The 16683-nt window shown below is 49.2% G+C and overlaps 1 pseudogene; it reads right to left on the bottom strand.

Annotated features, from left to right (window-relative positions):
• Window positions 1-7501: 7501 nt before the first annotated feature.
• Window positions 7502-15680, bottom strand: LOC144103685 (ATP-binding cassette sub-family C member 3-like; annotated as a pseudogene).
• Window positions 15681-16683: the final 1003 nt, after the last annotated feature.

Here is a 16683-nt window from a genome sequence, read left to right as displayed (position 1 = left end):
GCTGTCCCGCACTCACCTCAGCTTTTCGGGTGGCTGCGAGGGCGCTCCGGGCCAAACTAGTGAAAAAGGGGGCGCCTGAGGCGGCCGCATCGTTTACAGCCTGCCTGAACGCACTCCAGTTCACGATAGAGTATGTGCGTGTGGCGCGCGCCTCCGCCGCAGTGGGTTCATCAGGGTGGAGTAGTGATCCGAGCCCCGAGAGATGATGATCGGCGCCATGTCGCCTCGATGCCTCTGGATGCGAAGGCAACGTCGATACAGGAGCCGGGTGTTCCGCGTCGTTGAAAGGTGTGTTCACCGGTGTTCAAGGGGGTGAGTCCCAGCTGCGTTAATTGCTGCGTCGTGCAGGTCGTCTCCACGCGCGGAGTGGCGCGCACTGCCCCACGCACTGTGGTGGGCGTTAAAATCGACACAGACCATTTGCCGCGGGGCACAGCACGAAGACACAGCACGAAAACAGCGCGTTCCACGCGACAGCTGGGCGCACACAAACACTGGCCACCGACGTGTCACCACCACCAACGCGCACTGTCACCATCACGCACTCCTGGGCATCGGATGTTGCCGCCGCCGAGCCGACGAGGGTGTGCTGGACGTCCTGCCGGACATATATCGTGCACCTTGATTTCTTGGTTCGATGAGATGAGACACAACAGGGCACTGCGGTACAGGTGGATTCCTCGCACTTGGTGGCGGAGTGGTAGCCGATGTATCCAGGTAGCCGCATCTGGGGCTCCCCGTCATGTGAACGTACGTACGTACGTCTCCTGCAGCGCGGTAACTTCCGGCGAATCCTCAGCGATGCGAACTCGCATTTCGGAGTACCGCGCCACAAGAGAGCGCACGTTCCACTGCAGGATGGATGGTACGCGGAAGGGAGTCCGGCGGCTAGCCATTATGCTGGCTTATCTGTGCGGAAGTACCTGCTGCTTCTAAGCAGGCCCGGTGCCCATCGGTGCCCTGCGGGAAAAGTGCTCTGAGGGCGCGCAACGCCAGCTTTAGGCGCGCGATCTCCGCGTCCAGTGCGTCAGGGGGCTGGCCCTGAGAAGCGGCCCGCAGGCTCGGGCCGCGCGGCACGGGACGCCGGGCAACCGGATCGCTGTTGCTGCTGCCGGCGCGGCCGTGCTTCGGTTGTTGCTGCTGCTGCTGGGGTGCTTCCCTGGGGGCCTGCGCATAAGAAAGCGCGCGCGGCGCCTGCTGATGTTGCTCGGCTGGGGCCGCTGTTTCACCCTGGACGACGGCTCGGACCGCCCGCCTGGACATTGGTGCCATGGATGTGGCCATTAAACTGGCCGCGTGGCGCTCTCGCTGCCAGTGCGGGCACGCGGGGGTCCATGGCATGGGGGGACGGCAGGGGCGGACGGCGAGCCTGCGTTTGATTATGGTGATGAACGCCGGTGGTGTCGGCGCCGCAAAACGGAGAGCGAGTGTGCTGCCCGACAGCGACGCCGAGACCATCGGCACCGTTGACTCCGCCGCCGCTAGCAGCTCCTCCGCGGTGTGACCAGGCCGGAGCTTTGGTTCCGAGGAGGAGGCTCCTTGGAGCAGACCGGCACGCCGCAGATGACGGCTGTGGCTAGCAGGGCCTGTGGAGCATCGCTGCTCCCCGCGTCCACTGCCACCACATTCCGCCGGGTGTTGACCCGGACGGCGAGGACGTCCGGACGGGGCCCGGTCTCCTCGGCCAGCTCCCAGCCCTGTTCCTTGGTGAAGGCGGTGCCCCGGTTCACCGGCCGAAACAGCACCGTCCCCACCAGGCTGGACAGGACCTCCACGGCAGCCGCGGCTCGCTCCAGGGCAGCTCTCCGACACCGCTGCGCCTTGGTGGTGCGCCACGGGACCAGGCATGCCCCAGCATCAGCGTCGCCGCCGTCTGCGGCGTATTGCTGCGGCGCGCCGCGAAGTTGGGCGCGCTCGCTGCCAGCAGACGACACCCCAATCGCAGCCTGTTCTCGTGCGGCGTGATTTGGCGAGGTCGCGCCCAGGTGTTCCTCCGGACGCCGTCGCCCCAGCAGCAACAGCAGTAGCATCAGCAGCAGGCTGGACATGGGCTCCATGGGGTTCCTGCGAAAGTCAGTCTAGTAACATTAGGCACTCCTCCCTCGTGTGTAGAGGAAGAGGGAACAATGACAGAGGAGGGGGGGGGGGGGCTCGTGCTTCCCGCTTGGCCACCGATATGTCCCTGCTGGTCTCCTGGTCCCTGTCCTCCTCGGACCCCGTTGAGCGGCGCCGTTTCCGGAGAACAGACTCATCCATCGGGATGGACGTGTTCTCCTCGGTTGTAGATGTCTGTGGTGAGCCTGAAGCAGCAGCACCAGGGAGAGGGGGCATCAGAGCCGGTTCCCCAGGAGTAGCCATGGCGGCGGGAGGTGCAGGGGTGGCCGCCATGGTGTCCTGCGTCTGGTGAGCAAGCGCCTTGACGTCCCTCAGAGCTAGAACGCGTGGGTCCGTGGGCGACACGTCCAAGGCCCCGATGACGCACTCGAGGTTCTCCGAGGTGGTGACGAGCGCCGCCGTCAGGCACCTTATCGTGTCCCCAGATCAGCGATCTCGGCCTGCATCCGGCACATGGTGCTGGACGATCTTGCCCTGGATGACGCTCGTATCCGTGAGCGTGAGCGGCCTGCCCTGCGTTGTTCATCGTCACCGCCGAACGCAAGCTGTCGCTCGTTCTCGGCGCATGTGGCCTCCATGGGGAGGTCCCGCAGCGCCGCCAAGTCTTAGCCCTAGCGTCCAACGGAGCGGAAAGCTAAAAAACACGTCCGCTGGCTTCGAGCGCCTTCGAACTCCCTCTGATAGATGCCGCTAGGTGGCAAAGTTTCCTGAACCGCTCTGGGTTTTCTTCACTGGCCCCACTGGATGCGGGAAGACTCGTTTTCCGCATGGCCAATAGAGCTAACGCTCGTTCCTTCAACGTCTTCCTGACGGTGGCGGCCTTTTTATTTTGCTGGAGACTAATGGGAGTGTTCTGCAGTTAGTAAGCGATAAGCACCTCAGACGCCTCCTGCCGCCGAGTATTTGCTGGGCTCATTTCTGACAAGCGCACAAGAGGCTCAACGAGGAACGGTTTTAGGAATCCTGCAAGAAAGGAATGCAAGAAATTCGACGTTAGGCTTAACGGGCCACCTCTTGAAAGCTTAATTTCTACTTACCCGTGGCTTCATTCGTTGTGACTATGAGCTGAATAGAAGGAAGACGAATTGACAAAAACTCTGACAAAAAAGGTTGCTTTTATCCTAGTCGTAAATGTGTTTAATTTGACGAATCGACGATACTTCCGGTGATTGGCGACTTTTTTGCTGGAGAGTAATGGGAGTTTCTTGCAGTTAGGAAACGGCAAGGGTCTGTGACGCCGCCTGCCGGCGAATATTCGCTGAGCTCAGTCATGACGAGCCCACAATAAGTGGTTTTAACTAGTGAACGGTTTTACGAAATCTTCTTTGAGTGCAACAATTTCGAAGTGAGATTTAACGGGCCATTTCGTTAGTGCTTAATTCCCGCGGCCTCCTTCGTTGTGACTGTGAGCTCAAGTGAATGAGACGCATTGACGAAAACTCTGAAAAATAAATTTTGCTTTTATTTTGGGTTCAACTGTGTAAAATTGGGCTAAATGACCAATCTTCCGGAGATCGGCGACGTTTTTGCAGGAGCCTTACGGGAGCGCACTACCGTTAGGAAACGGCAAGCGCCCGTGACGCCACCTGCCGCTGTTTACTTGATAGATTGAGTTCATGACAAGTGCGGATATTACTCAACCAGCAGCAGTTTTAGTAATCCTTCCTCTAGCGCTAGAAATTCGTCGTTTTTTATGTCAAGGAGCATTAAGTGCAGTTTTATTTCTCAGAATTATAATCACTTCGTCACGAGACATCTTGTGTCTGCTGAGTATGTGCCTTAAGCCTGAGGACATCACCATCTTCTCTGTCTTTGGTAGCAGTGAAATCCTGAAAACCTGGTTTACTCACCTTTGCGAACTTCGCACTTTTGGGATGTGGAATCCGTCGGGTGGCGTTCGAGACGTACGCTCCCAGCTTTAAACCTAGCTCTCCCACTGAACTGTTGCAAAAGACCTTCGCCAATCAGGAGCAGTTCGGAGGTTTATAATAATTATAGTAGTAATAATAATAATAATAATAATAATAATAATAATAATAATAATAATAATAATAATAATAATAATAATTGGTTTTGGGGGAAACGGAAATGGCGCAGTATCTGTCTCATATATCTTTGGACACCTGAACCGGGCCGTAACGGAAGGGATAAAGGAGGGAGTGAAAGAAGAAAGGAAGAATAGGTGCCGTAGTGGAGGGCTCCGGAATAATTTCGACCACCTGGGGATCTTTAACGTGCACTGACATCGCACAGCACGCGGGCGCCTTAGCGTTTTTCCTCCATAAAAACGCAGCCGCCGCGGTCGGGGTGGAATTTTTTAATCTCAGGAAGCATCATGAAGCCCTGTTTTATTTTTCGGAATGTTCAAAATATCGTAATGTTTAAATTGAGCCCTCTACGGCCGTCCTAGAGGCTATATGCAGGGGGAAATTAACGACAAAAAGTACTACCACCTCCAGTGAAAATTGAAAGTTTCTGAGGAAACTAAATGGCGCAGTATCTGTCCCACATCCCGGCGGACACCTGAACCACGCTGTAAAGGAAGGGACATGGATCTTCGTACGCACAGCGTCCCAGCCCCTCTCAGCATGTGCATTACAGCAAATTTGTCTTCATACTTCGTGCTAATACCATGGAGTAACAGCTAGTGCATTTGACATGCCAGTAAACATTTTTATGGCCTTTCTAACGCAGATCTTTTACGGCACATATAGACAGGTATTTTTACGTAACAATCTGCTTATTTGATCAATTATGTGCAGCAGAGAAGCGAGCATTGTAGCCAGCTAAATCTGGGAGATATGGGAAAAAGAAAACAGTGCTCCATGAAAACACCATGAAAATGCGCTTTTATTCTTTCAAGTGTTGTAAAAAACAACAAAAAAGGACATTCGTGCCTCCATTCTTCTGCACAGTGCAAGCAGCAGTTGCAGGTCGTCTAACAGCTTGCAACTGCTATTAATACTAAAGTACACACATCCTAAAACTATAATACAAGGTTAAGACATATCACACTGGCTTTAATAAAGCAGCCGTTTTTCTTACATGCGTACTCACAGAAAATGCTTATTAAATATTATTACAATACTAAATCTGAGATATTGGGAGAGAATGACAATCTAAATGCACTAATGCTGACTACAAACAATCCTTTGGCGGCCGTTAAATACTCTTGGCCGGAATGGCCCTCAGAAGTCTCTGCATGCGAAGTACCCAATTTTCAAGAATTGTACGAGTACAACAAAGAATGCAAGACTACACCGTAATATTGCCATAACTTATTTTGATACTTCAAAATTCCTGGCTTGTCGCACGCCCAGGTCACTGCATCAGGGTTTTAGTGTCGACCAAGTCAGTACAACGGATTGCGTAAAATCTTCGTCAGAAGTTTATAATCCGCAGCAACTGTGGCTGGACTGCTGTCGAGCAACGATGCTAGCCGGCACCGAGGTTGCGATGGGCGAGGAGGCGGTCTTCCTCTTGCAGTCAACAAGAGCACGATTGAGAGAGAAAGCCTCCTCATCCAGCGCAACTTCAGTAGCGGCAGGCACCGCCGATAATAGCGCTCCTGCTCTAGCCACGGGAGTTAAAAACTTTTGACAAATACTGCACTTCACAAAAAGTAATTGCAACAGCATGCGTCGACTACAGAGTAAACACAACACTAAAACTGACAGCCAATTTCTGAATGCACTCAAGGATATGAAGCCAATTCTGTTGCAAGTAACATGTAATTCTGGAAGAAACAAAAAGAAAATCTATTGTTTCTCAAGTTAAACTGCACTATTCTCAGGCCCTTCTGAACAGGCACAGCTGGTGCATAAATTACCCAATTTCTTTAAATTTATAGAGCGCGGAAAATGTTAGCAAAGGAAGTGACAAAAACCATCCGCACACTGCAAGACTACTAGTAGTACAGAAAAACAAACCAGAGAAGCTTTCGAAGACTTTTCCAATCACACGATGCTGACGACTGCACAATAGCTGCTTAAATGTGAATACAATGACATGCAACAACGAATATATGAAACAAGCCAGTCAGTGACATTTGTTCGCACAAAGTAGTATGTAAAAAAAGCACTATTAAAAAATAAATAATAAGAAAGCGCTACAAAAGTGGCAGTTGGTTCAGCACCACACCTGTAACACCAAAAACAGTACCAATCCTTAATGGACACTTAGTGCACGAAAAAGCAAAACAAAGTTACAAGTCTTTTTAATCTATCGAATGCCAAGGTACAACTTATGCATGACAATGTCCAGTGAGTGAATGCCCATCTGAGGTGAGCAAGCTATGACTAGCTTATTTTTGAAAAATACCAAGAACAGCACTTCTTATAGCTGTACTACAGCTATGACGTAGGCAGTGCCATCTATGGCCTAAAAGACGTAATAAAACGTGAAATCGTAGTTTTTTTTTATTCGACAGAGCCTATTCTCCTGTAGCCTGTAGCCTATTCTCAACACCATCAGAAAAGTAGATGGAAAAAAGTGAACAGAGTTTCTAGATAAACCAAGTCAAGCCAAGGAGGTTTTTTTGATGTCTACTGAGTAGTACTACAAGGTGAACAGCGAGCGAAGCCTTTTATGAGTGCTGCTGAACAGCGCCACCCGAGGAGCTTCGCTGCAACGAATTTCATGCGTTAAATGCCTCGCACGTGTACTCCGGTCAGACTGATTATGTGACGGACTTCAGCACGATGTGAAGAGGGCTTTAAAAAATACCGCATGAAAGCGGCTGCAGCCACATGGCATTGAATCTTGGCCCTTGCAACGGCCCTTCTTAAGGGCATCTCTCACTTCTCCTTTGTGCACTGAAAGCCCAAACCCTTTTCCATACGAATCTGCTCGAATTAAACACAAACCTGGTGTAAAACTTGTTCTAGAAATGACACAAGGTCGTGAACGCAGCAGCAAGACCTGTCCCTTCCAGGATGGTACACATCGAGCTCTTTGACGCCATTCTTCCACAGAACCTGCTATCTCACAGTTTCATTTTTATTCTACAACAAATAATTACAAATTTTCTAGCATGCTCTATCGTCACGAGATTCCTGGAACACAAATCACTCATTCACCCCATAAACCGCAACTATTTAAAGAGATGGACTTTGGCCACGACAACCCTTCGAAAGGCATACGAATGAAAACCAGAAAAACCCTCGCTCTTTGCCGAGTCCTTCACCACAAGAGCTTGAACGAGGAAGGAAAAGTCACAAGGGTCACCTGTTCCCTCAACACCGATGGCATGAAACATCTCTCAAACTGCAACAGTTCAGGGGAGACTTGCAGGAACTCGTTCTCAAGCAGACGAAAGAAGAGCGTGAATTTTCTCGCAAACAGGAACCATCACATCTTATTAAAAGGCACACGTGTGAATATGTCCGGTGAGATGGGGAGGGGAGCATGTAGGAGGTGAAAAGAAGAAAAAATAGGGTTTCTAGAGAGTAGTGGTTGGTGACAATGAACGATGTGCATATAACATAGGCTGTTGTGCTAGGCCAAGCCCGCATCCTTGGTCATGCCGTGAAAGATGGAGTTCTCGGCGGTCAGGAGACTGGCCGGACTGTCGTACTCGGCCACCCGCCCCTGCTCCAGCACCAGGATCCTGCGTAGTTATGAGACGACATCTTTAAATGCATGAAGAGACGTAATGCAACAGTGGAGTGCCCTCCATCGGGCATGCAGTGACAGTCTTTAGGCCACAAAATATGAGCCTGAACGCTGTCGTGGTTCTATGCTACAATCATGTCAACATTTTGAAATGCTAGCACAACAGACTTCGCATACTTTACAGCAAGTTTTACACATTTAGTCCTGATGAGCTTCATCAAATTCTAAAACCTCTTCAGTTGTCTTTCCTATGCATTCATGAAGAGGTTTCAGACTCGTTTTGACAAACTCATAACACTTATCTGCAAGACTAACCAAATGCACCAAAGTGTAGTCATCACTGCCAAGATTTCATGCACTCACAACACCCGTGCAAATACAGTCTTTGTAGCATAGCCATACTATAAGGACCTGGTGTTCCTGTGAGATAAAATGTGGCAATCAACTACTGTTGCTACGTTGAGATACCATGCAGCCTTGCATCTTATGACATCTGCACAAATGCTGCCTACAAAGCCACATTAGAGGGTCCTGTTTACAAAGCCACATTAAGGGGCTTTATTGTTCCTCTGAGATTAATTGAATGTGCCAAATAGACACCATCGGTGAGTGAGCGAATGAATTAATGAAATTAATCACTTTGCTAAAAATGCTGACCTTCACACACTGCACCCGCACCATTACCCTTCTGCCATACTACCACCTTTGTCCGTAAAGTTTCGAAACTGATTTATTCTCTTCTCTAGAAATGATTCCTGAAAACAAATGTTGGTGCGTTTGTGTAGCGCTATCTTTTCGGGCTAACCTGAGCTATTTGTTATTTGCTGTGGCAGCCGCTAGATGGCACTACATGTAGAAAATACGTTGTCACTAGTCGTTTGTGCATTCCAGTGTGAGTGAATGTGGAGAGATGGACGTCCACCCGGAACAGCGTCTGAACATAAACTTCTGTGTGAAGCTTGGCAACACAGCTACACAGACGTATGAGCTCCTTCGTGACGCTTACGGCAACCAGGCATTATCGTGGTTTCTGTGGGTTTAATGACCCAAAGCGGCTCAAGGCTATGAGAGACGCCGCAGTGAAGGGCTCCGGAAATTTAGGCCACCTGGGGATTCTTTAACGTGGACTGACATCGCATAGTACACGGGCCTCTAGAAATTCGCCACCACTGAAATTCGACCGCCGCGGCCGAGATCGAACCCGCGTCTTTCGGGCCAGCAGCCGAGCATCATAACCACTGAGCGTCATAACCTAGACAGGATTCTCGCAAACAAAACTTTCCATGCCGAAGTGTATACCCATGCACAAAGAGAGGAAGAAGGCACTGCATGCTGACCTGTCGTAGTTCATGATGGTGTTGAGGCGGCGGGCAATAGGGAGGATGGTGGAGCCCGCAAACTCCCGCCGGATGGTCTGCTGTATGCGCGCATCCGTCTCGAGGTCCGCGGCTGCTGTCGCCGCGTCCATCACAAGCAGCTTGGACTTGCGCAGCAGTGCCCGTGCCAGGCAGAGGTGTTGTCGCTGTCACACACTGTGCAAGGAACACATTGAGAACACGTTAAAGGTATTTAAAATGCACTGAAGCGTGATTTATATGTTTATATAACATTGAAAATGCATTTAAACTGTGCTGAAAATACATTTAAACATATGAAGAGAATGCATAATAATAATAATAATAATAATAATAATAATAATAATAATAATAATAATAATAATAATAATAATAATTGGTTTTTAGGGAAAGGAAATGGTGCAGTATCTGTCTCATATCGTTGGAGACCTGAACCGCACCGTAAGAGAATGGATAAAAGGGGGAGTGAAAGAACAAAGGAAGAGGTGTCCGTAGTGGAGAGCTCCGGAATAATTTCTACCACCTGGGGATCTTTAACGTGCACTGACATAGCAAAACACACGGGCGCCTTAGCGTTTTGCCTCCATGAAAACGCAGCCACCGCGGCTGCGTTTTTATGGAGGAAAAACGCTAAGGCATTGAAGTTATGTTGAGAATAAGTGGGAAGAACTGTTGTGAGCATGTTGAGTACATTGGAAACAGTCGAAAACGTAGGGGAGGCCCAGATAGATATGTTGAGAACATGCTAAAAGAACACTGACAATATATTGCAAATATGCTCTGAATCAGTTAATGCCATTCGTGATGCTGAAGAAACCTGCCCATTAGCTACAACTTAGGCTGCCGCTATGAGAAGTAAAAATGATAATACAAAAACTGAATCTAGAGTTGGAATTTTAATTTTGGCCCAGGTGTTCCTGACCGCGATGTAGTCTATCAAATGGGAAAAATAAATGAAAATTGTTTCTGAGGAAAGGAAAGGGCACAGTAATTAACTGTCTCACATATCTTGCTGGACACCCGAACCACACCATGAGGAAGGGAGAGAGGAAGGAGTGAAGGAAGGGAGAAAGAGGTACTGTAGTGGAGCAAGGCAGCATTGTGGGCTAGTTGTTTGTACATTTGGTGTGAATAACGTGCTACACACTAACAAAAACGACAATTGGAACGGGGGACACAGGACAAGAGCGGACTAACAACTAAGATTTATTCTGATACGAGGGTACATAAATACATTTCATGCACTGATTTTTTCAGCATGTGCATGAAATGTATTTATGTACCAGCGTACCAGAATAAATCTCAGTTGTTAGTGCGCTCTTGTCCTGTGTCCCCCGTTCCAATTGTCGTTTTTGTTAGTGTGTAGCGCGTTATTCACACAAACTGTAGCGGAGGGCTCCGGAATATTTTGACCACCTGGGGATCTGTAAAGTGCCCCGACATCGCACAGCACACGGCTGCCTTTCGCATTTCGCCTCCATCAAAACGCAGCCGCCGTAGTCAGGTTCGAACCCGGGCACCCCGGCTCAGTAGCCCAGCAGCCTAACCACTGAGCCACCCAGGACAAATTTATTTCCCATGCTAATGCTGTAGCCCCACAACACCAGAGGACATGAAAACGAGAATACAAAAGAAAAGCGAACCGCACAACCAAACAGAAAAGATCAACACAAACGTAACTACTACGACAAACTAAAAAGCAAATAGAGCAACGACAAAATGCCAATGCAAAAAAATAATAAAAAGGGCGCAGCAATTGCCAGATAAAGAGCAGCTAAGCAGACCTGAGGTTCTCTCCGCCCTCTTGGACTTCGTGCTCGAGGCCCTTGTCGAGGCCTTCAGGTGGGACAACTCCAGGGCTGCCCAGATGTCTTGATCGCTCTTGGCCTTGAATGGGTCCAGATTGGTGCGCACGGGGCCTGAGAAGAGCACCGGGTCCTGCGAGCAACACAGCAGAACAAGCGATAACGACAACTGGCTATAGGTCTAGAATTGTTCCCCAATGGCTAACAATGCTGATACAAAATGACAGAAGTGAATGAACCGAAGCATGCTATATACTCAGCCACAAATTTTCTTGGCAATGAAGGGAAGGCTACAATGGTGGCAACTGTGTCATTCCACCAAATAGTTTGGGCACACAATAGGACGCTTGACTGCCTGGTACAGTGTTCTTTTTGCAGCGCCTTTATTCTGTCACTGGCGCAGGTCACCTTAAATAATGAATATTAACGATATAAGTATGACCTGTAAAGTAAAAACTAATAACTGAAAATGTGGACTATAATGCGCTCCAGGAGAACAGAGTGTTCCGGCACTGTAGAAAAAGTTGCCGCGCAGTATAGTATGAACACATGCACGCACAAGTTCAATAAATTCAACTTGGCTGGGCGTCAGCATGAGATACAATGGCAATAAAGAGGTTTTTTATCTGGTTTCATGGAGAACGTTCCAAAGCACCCAGGCTATGGGGACACTACAACGAAAAGCTCTCGATAATATCTATCACCTGGGGTTCTTTAACGTGCACTGACACGGCGCAGTACACAGGCCTCTAGCATTTCGCCTCCATCGAAATGTGACCACCGTGGCCGGGATCGAACCTGCGTCCTTTGAATCAGCAGCCGAGAACAATAACCACTGAGCCACCGCAGCAGCTAAAAAGGAGGTAAGAAAGGCTTATAAAATCACTAGCCTAAAAATTCATCTTCGCCAAAACAGATACACGGACAATCATACGCAGAGTGGTATGAAGTCGGCGCTGATGGATAGTAATTTTGTGCCAAGGCCGATAACTTCAGCTTGGCAAAGAGTGTTTATGCAACCGCTAAAATTGCACCAGTCCCTCAAAATTTTATCTAAATTTTTTTGCAGTTTTCACTTTTTTCACAAATATGCTGCTACATTAATTCCATGTTTAAACAGTGATCGTGCATTCCAAAGCTTCACACTACCACGCGAAAAATGAGAGCAGAGCAGCTAAAACAGTGTCCAAGTTCTGCATGCATTAATGATGACCCCGCGTAAAAGCTCAAGAACTGGCTATTGCCCATCTCCAAACAGAAGATGCCAAACTTGCCTGCGGGGTGATGGTCAGCTTGGAGCGGAGGTCATGCAAGCCGACCTTGCTGACGTCGACGCCACCAATCAGGATGGTGCCCTGGGCGGGCTCCACAATGCGGAAGAGCGACAGAATCAACGAGCACTTGCCTGCACCCATTCGACCCACAATGCCAACCTGCAGGAAATGGTGAAAACAATCATCTGCAGCAAGCTATATGCATCAAAAAAGCCAAAATGACAATGTGATGTGAAGTGAGTTTTAGTGTCCGCTGTAGGTGTACAGGAGATGTGGGAAAAAGAATGTGAAAGGACAATGGGTCCCCCTCCCCCTTGATATCTCGGTTTCATTTGCATGAACGTGACCAATGTGACCAGTAGTTCACATTGTGACCAATGCATTACATGATCCATGGATCATGTGACTGATTTAATGGCACATTTAAATGGGTCATGCATTGATGAATCATGTCTTATGATCAATTACAATCATGTGGTCATAAAAGGAAGTGCAAGAATTCGGGAAGCCGTATGCAATAAGAGCTACGCGCGTAAAATCAGAGGCTGACAAAAAAACCCCATAAACCTGCAATGCTGCATTGGAATTGCATATTCCAGCCAAGCATTGCATGAAAGCACTGTTTTCTTCATGCAAGGAATGGCTGCATGAATAGCCTTATATATTAACAGCAATCGCAGCTGTTGTAATGCAGACCATCAGTGTGATCTCATTGGTACAATTGTTGCACTTGCTTTGAAGCCTGCTGACCAAGATAAGAGTGTGAGGATTGTGTTTCAGTTTTTGGGGTGGTTACGAGAGCTTTATGTTGTGAAAAATATGTTGGCATGAAGTTTAACATCTTGTCGAGCAGTGCGTTGGAAGGCGGCGCTCTGAGAGTGGCCGTCCCGTTTGACCAGCTGCCCATTTGCGGCTCTGAACTCCGCATATTGTGCAGCATTCAGAGCCCAACACTCCGCTTCAGTTCCATTCATGGACCTCCCACCACAACATGGCTGAAGTGGTATGGCGCAACTGGCAGCTTGTCATATGTGATAGGAAGTTTGAAATAGAAGTTTGGAGAAGACGACCAGGATGACGATAAGCATGACGTGTATTAACCCAAGAATAAAGAATAGGAAGAAGTATTCGGTGAGGTGGCATGAGATGACTGGTGGAGAAGAGAGGACGAAGACGACGATGACAAGGATGACGTGTACCAATGCCAAGGTTGTAAAAGCGCGACGGATAGCGTGGCAAGGAGGGGGGGAGGGGCGAGGGCGGAGAGAACAGAGAAGCGGAGGTTATGGCGGGTCAGAAACACCTCGGATGGAAGAGAGCAACGCCGGCTACTGCTCCGGTGATCTCGAGTTCTACGGCGTCGCACCATGGACGTCCTGCCGTTCCTGAGCCCGTTCCGGGGAGCAACCACCTGCTACGGCCAGGGGTGCCTCCAGCGCTGTTGCCACCCATCCGGGTGGTGCCCACAACGCCAACATCACCAGCATCACCTCCACGGGCACTTAGACGGAGCTTGTACGACGCCAGCCTGAGCACTTCGATCTCCACCTCGACGCCGGCTCCTGGATGCCACTGACTGGACCCATGCAACGCTTCATCAGCGCTGAACCGTATGAGCACGAACGCCGAACACTAGCAGACCGTGTGTTCCCGTGTAGTGTGTATTGGTAGTCTGTGTTTTGGGTTAGCTTTGTTAGTTTTGTGTGCCAGTGTTTGTGTCACGTAGGGTGTATTAAATGTGCGTCTGTGTGGGTACACCTGTCGTTTAGCCCATTCTCTCGGCCCGAGTGTTTTCCGGGGATCCGTGACACAGCTTTATCATAACTGCTGTGGCTGCTACAGCACAGGCGCGAAGTAGTAATTTCAGGATGGTAAGCTGTGTACCGGTGCCACGTCAGGCGGCAAAAGTCATCATGGGACATCTGACGTCGACACCTATCATGATTCTCTACGAGCGTTGTACAGCCTTCCTGATTTTTCATAATATAGCGCGAGCATCGACCAAACTGCTGGTCAGCGTCTTATAACGGCGATAGGCGTGCAACATGCCTAGAGTTCGCGCACGCGCACAAAGGGAAAGCGTCGTCTAGCTGCTACACTGTTCCGATCATGGGGGCACACGCCCTGCCACAATATCTGTTCGCAAAAAACCGGTCGGCCGCAGAGCACATGTGCATGAATAAGATGTTACACTTAGACGTTTGAAAGCTGCGATGCTTTTTTTATATACCGTCCAGACACTGAAAGACTGGTTATAGATATGGTTTAGTGTCCCTTTTATCGTGTTCCCATGTCGCAGAAGGTTGCTCAAATCATTGGGCTCGCATTCCAGGCAATGGTTTCCACGTGTTGCTGCATTTCTTTCCTGTTACTTTTTCTTAACTCTGCTTCGACAAAGCGGCCTCCCGTAATAGGAAAAAAAAAGAACGAAAGCATGTCTCAGTGTCACATCATAGTCCTGGACACGTGCTCTACTGCCCGCCGGTATTTTTGCGAACAGATATTGTGGCAGGGCGTGTGTCCTCGTGATCGGAACAGCGTAGCAGACGACGCTCTCCCTTAGTGCGCGTGCGTGAACTCTCGAACTGTTTCACGCTCAGCGCCGTTATAAGGCGCTGGCCAGCTGTTTGGTCGACGCTCGCGCTATACTATTAAATATCAAGAAGGCTGTACGTTTACCCAGTACGTTTCGAACAATGGGGAAACATTCTCCGACATACACTGGGGTTCGCACTGAACGGGAACGCTAATGCTATCGCGTTAAAAGGGGTATGGGCTGGGCAAGTAAAGCGAAGGTAAGAAGCACCGACGGTCGCTAAGATATCAGTCAGCTAGGCGGACGACATTAGAATGTTTGCTGTAAGGTAGCTCCAGCTAGCGGAGGACAGGATTGACCGGAGGTATATGCGACAGCCATCTGTCTTATAGTGCAAGTAGTTACGCTGACTATGATGAAGCAAAAAAACAAGCTGGATCATGCAATATAACGTATTCTGGACGTCTGATAAGCAGCGATTGGTTCAAGCCACCAGCACATCCAACACACCGTCGAGTCCGGCAGATTCACGACAGCCAGTTACAACATATCTCTGGTCGGCAAATGCTTATACGTAGACTTTACACTGCATGACCAGAGAACCGAAGAAAGAGTGAAAGAAAAGGAGGTGCCAAGTCAGTGGTGGGTTTTGTAACTTTCGCTCGCCAAAGTCCAGGGACGAAGGGAAGTAACGTACCAATCCACTGCTTAGCCTCACTCGGTGCTTACCAGCCTCTTATGCAGCTCATCGGATGGGAAGTCCGTCCAGTCGACGTCCTCTTCCTGGCACCTCCATTCGTCTCGCGAGCAGATGAGGGCGCCATCCTGGGCGCACTGTTCGTAACAGTGCCGTCCTCTGGCGTACCTGTCCACAGGCACTGCACACCCGATACTCGGGAGGGGGCTGGACGAATTCCAGAGGCCTCCAGTCGAGTTCCGAGGAAAAACCGACCAGCGTGTACCGCGGGCTTCCCGGAGGCATCGCTCACTGTTCTGTGTCCCTGCGCAGTGGGCGTCCGTACATCCGTACCGCAGAAGCCAAGCGTTGCCCGTTATCTATCTTATCATCCACCGTCGCTATGGCTACAATCACTGGGACAGAATGATGTTTGGGAGAGGTCAATCGCTTTGGAAAGAGGGGGGGTGCAGTGCACTACCGAGGTGTGCTTGTTTCTTCGCTCAGTTAGAGAAAAGAACAACCGGCCAGATTTGTTGTAGAAAAAAAAACGGAAAGCAGTCTCCTTTTTGCATTTGACAGCGGCAACGTCGCCGTTATCATTTGTGACAGTGTGTGTATCATAAGTGTTGTAGTCATAGCACTGCATGCCTGGTACTTAGCGGCTAGCACCGAGTTTTGTCTTCTGTTGTCTGTGAATCCCAGTAAAGTAATACCCATATAAAAAAGGAAGTGTAAAGAAGAGGGTCCCTAATTCTTTTGATATGGGGGGGGGGGGCTGCATTTCGGTGTTTTTGTAGCAGTGAACGGGAGAAGGGAACTAGACATGCCGTTAATAAGAAAGAAGTTCCGGCGAACGCTACACATTGATTTTCTGCGATGAAGACATTTTTCTTTAGTCCCGGAGTTTATGACGCCCTAGCTTCCACCTCACCCTCGAAGCATTCATCACGGCCTTGGCAGGCATCTGCGGTGTTCCTTTTCTACTCAGCCGCCTTCATCGCATCTGCGTGACGCGCGTCTTTGACCTGTTTTCTTTCAATTCATTTGAATCAGCACGTGGAAATGAATTTGCCCTATAGGGTGGTTGCAGATAAGATCAACCAAAGGGTGTCTTGTCGACCTGTTAAATTTACTTGATAATTTTATATGTCTATGCCTGAGGACTAGAATAAAGAGTTCTGTAATTTGTTTTGACCTCAAAACGACAACTACAATAGAGCGGCTGTTACTTTGTATTTCTTTTCCATTTATCAACCAATTGCGCCCACTAAAAAAATCACATAACAAATTTGTATAGCTCAGTAAC

This window comes from Amblyomma americanum, chromosome 9 (assembly GCF_052857255.1).
Source record: "Amblyomma americanum isolate KBUSLIRL-KWMA chromosome 9, ASM5285725v1, whole genome shotgun sequence".
NCBI lineage: Eukaryota > Metazoa > Arthropoda > Arachnida > Ixodida > Ixodidae > Amblyomma > Amblyomma americanum.
This window is presented reverse-complemented; position numbering and strand designations above follow the sequence as displayed.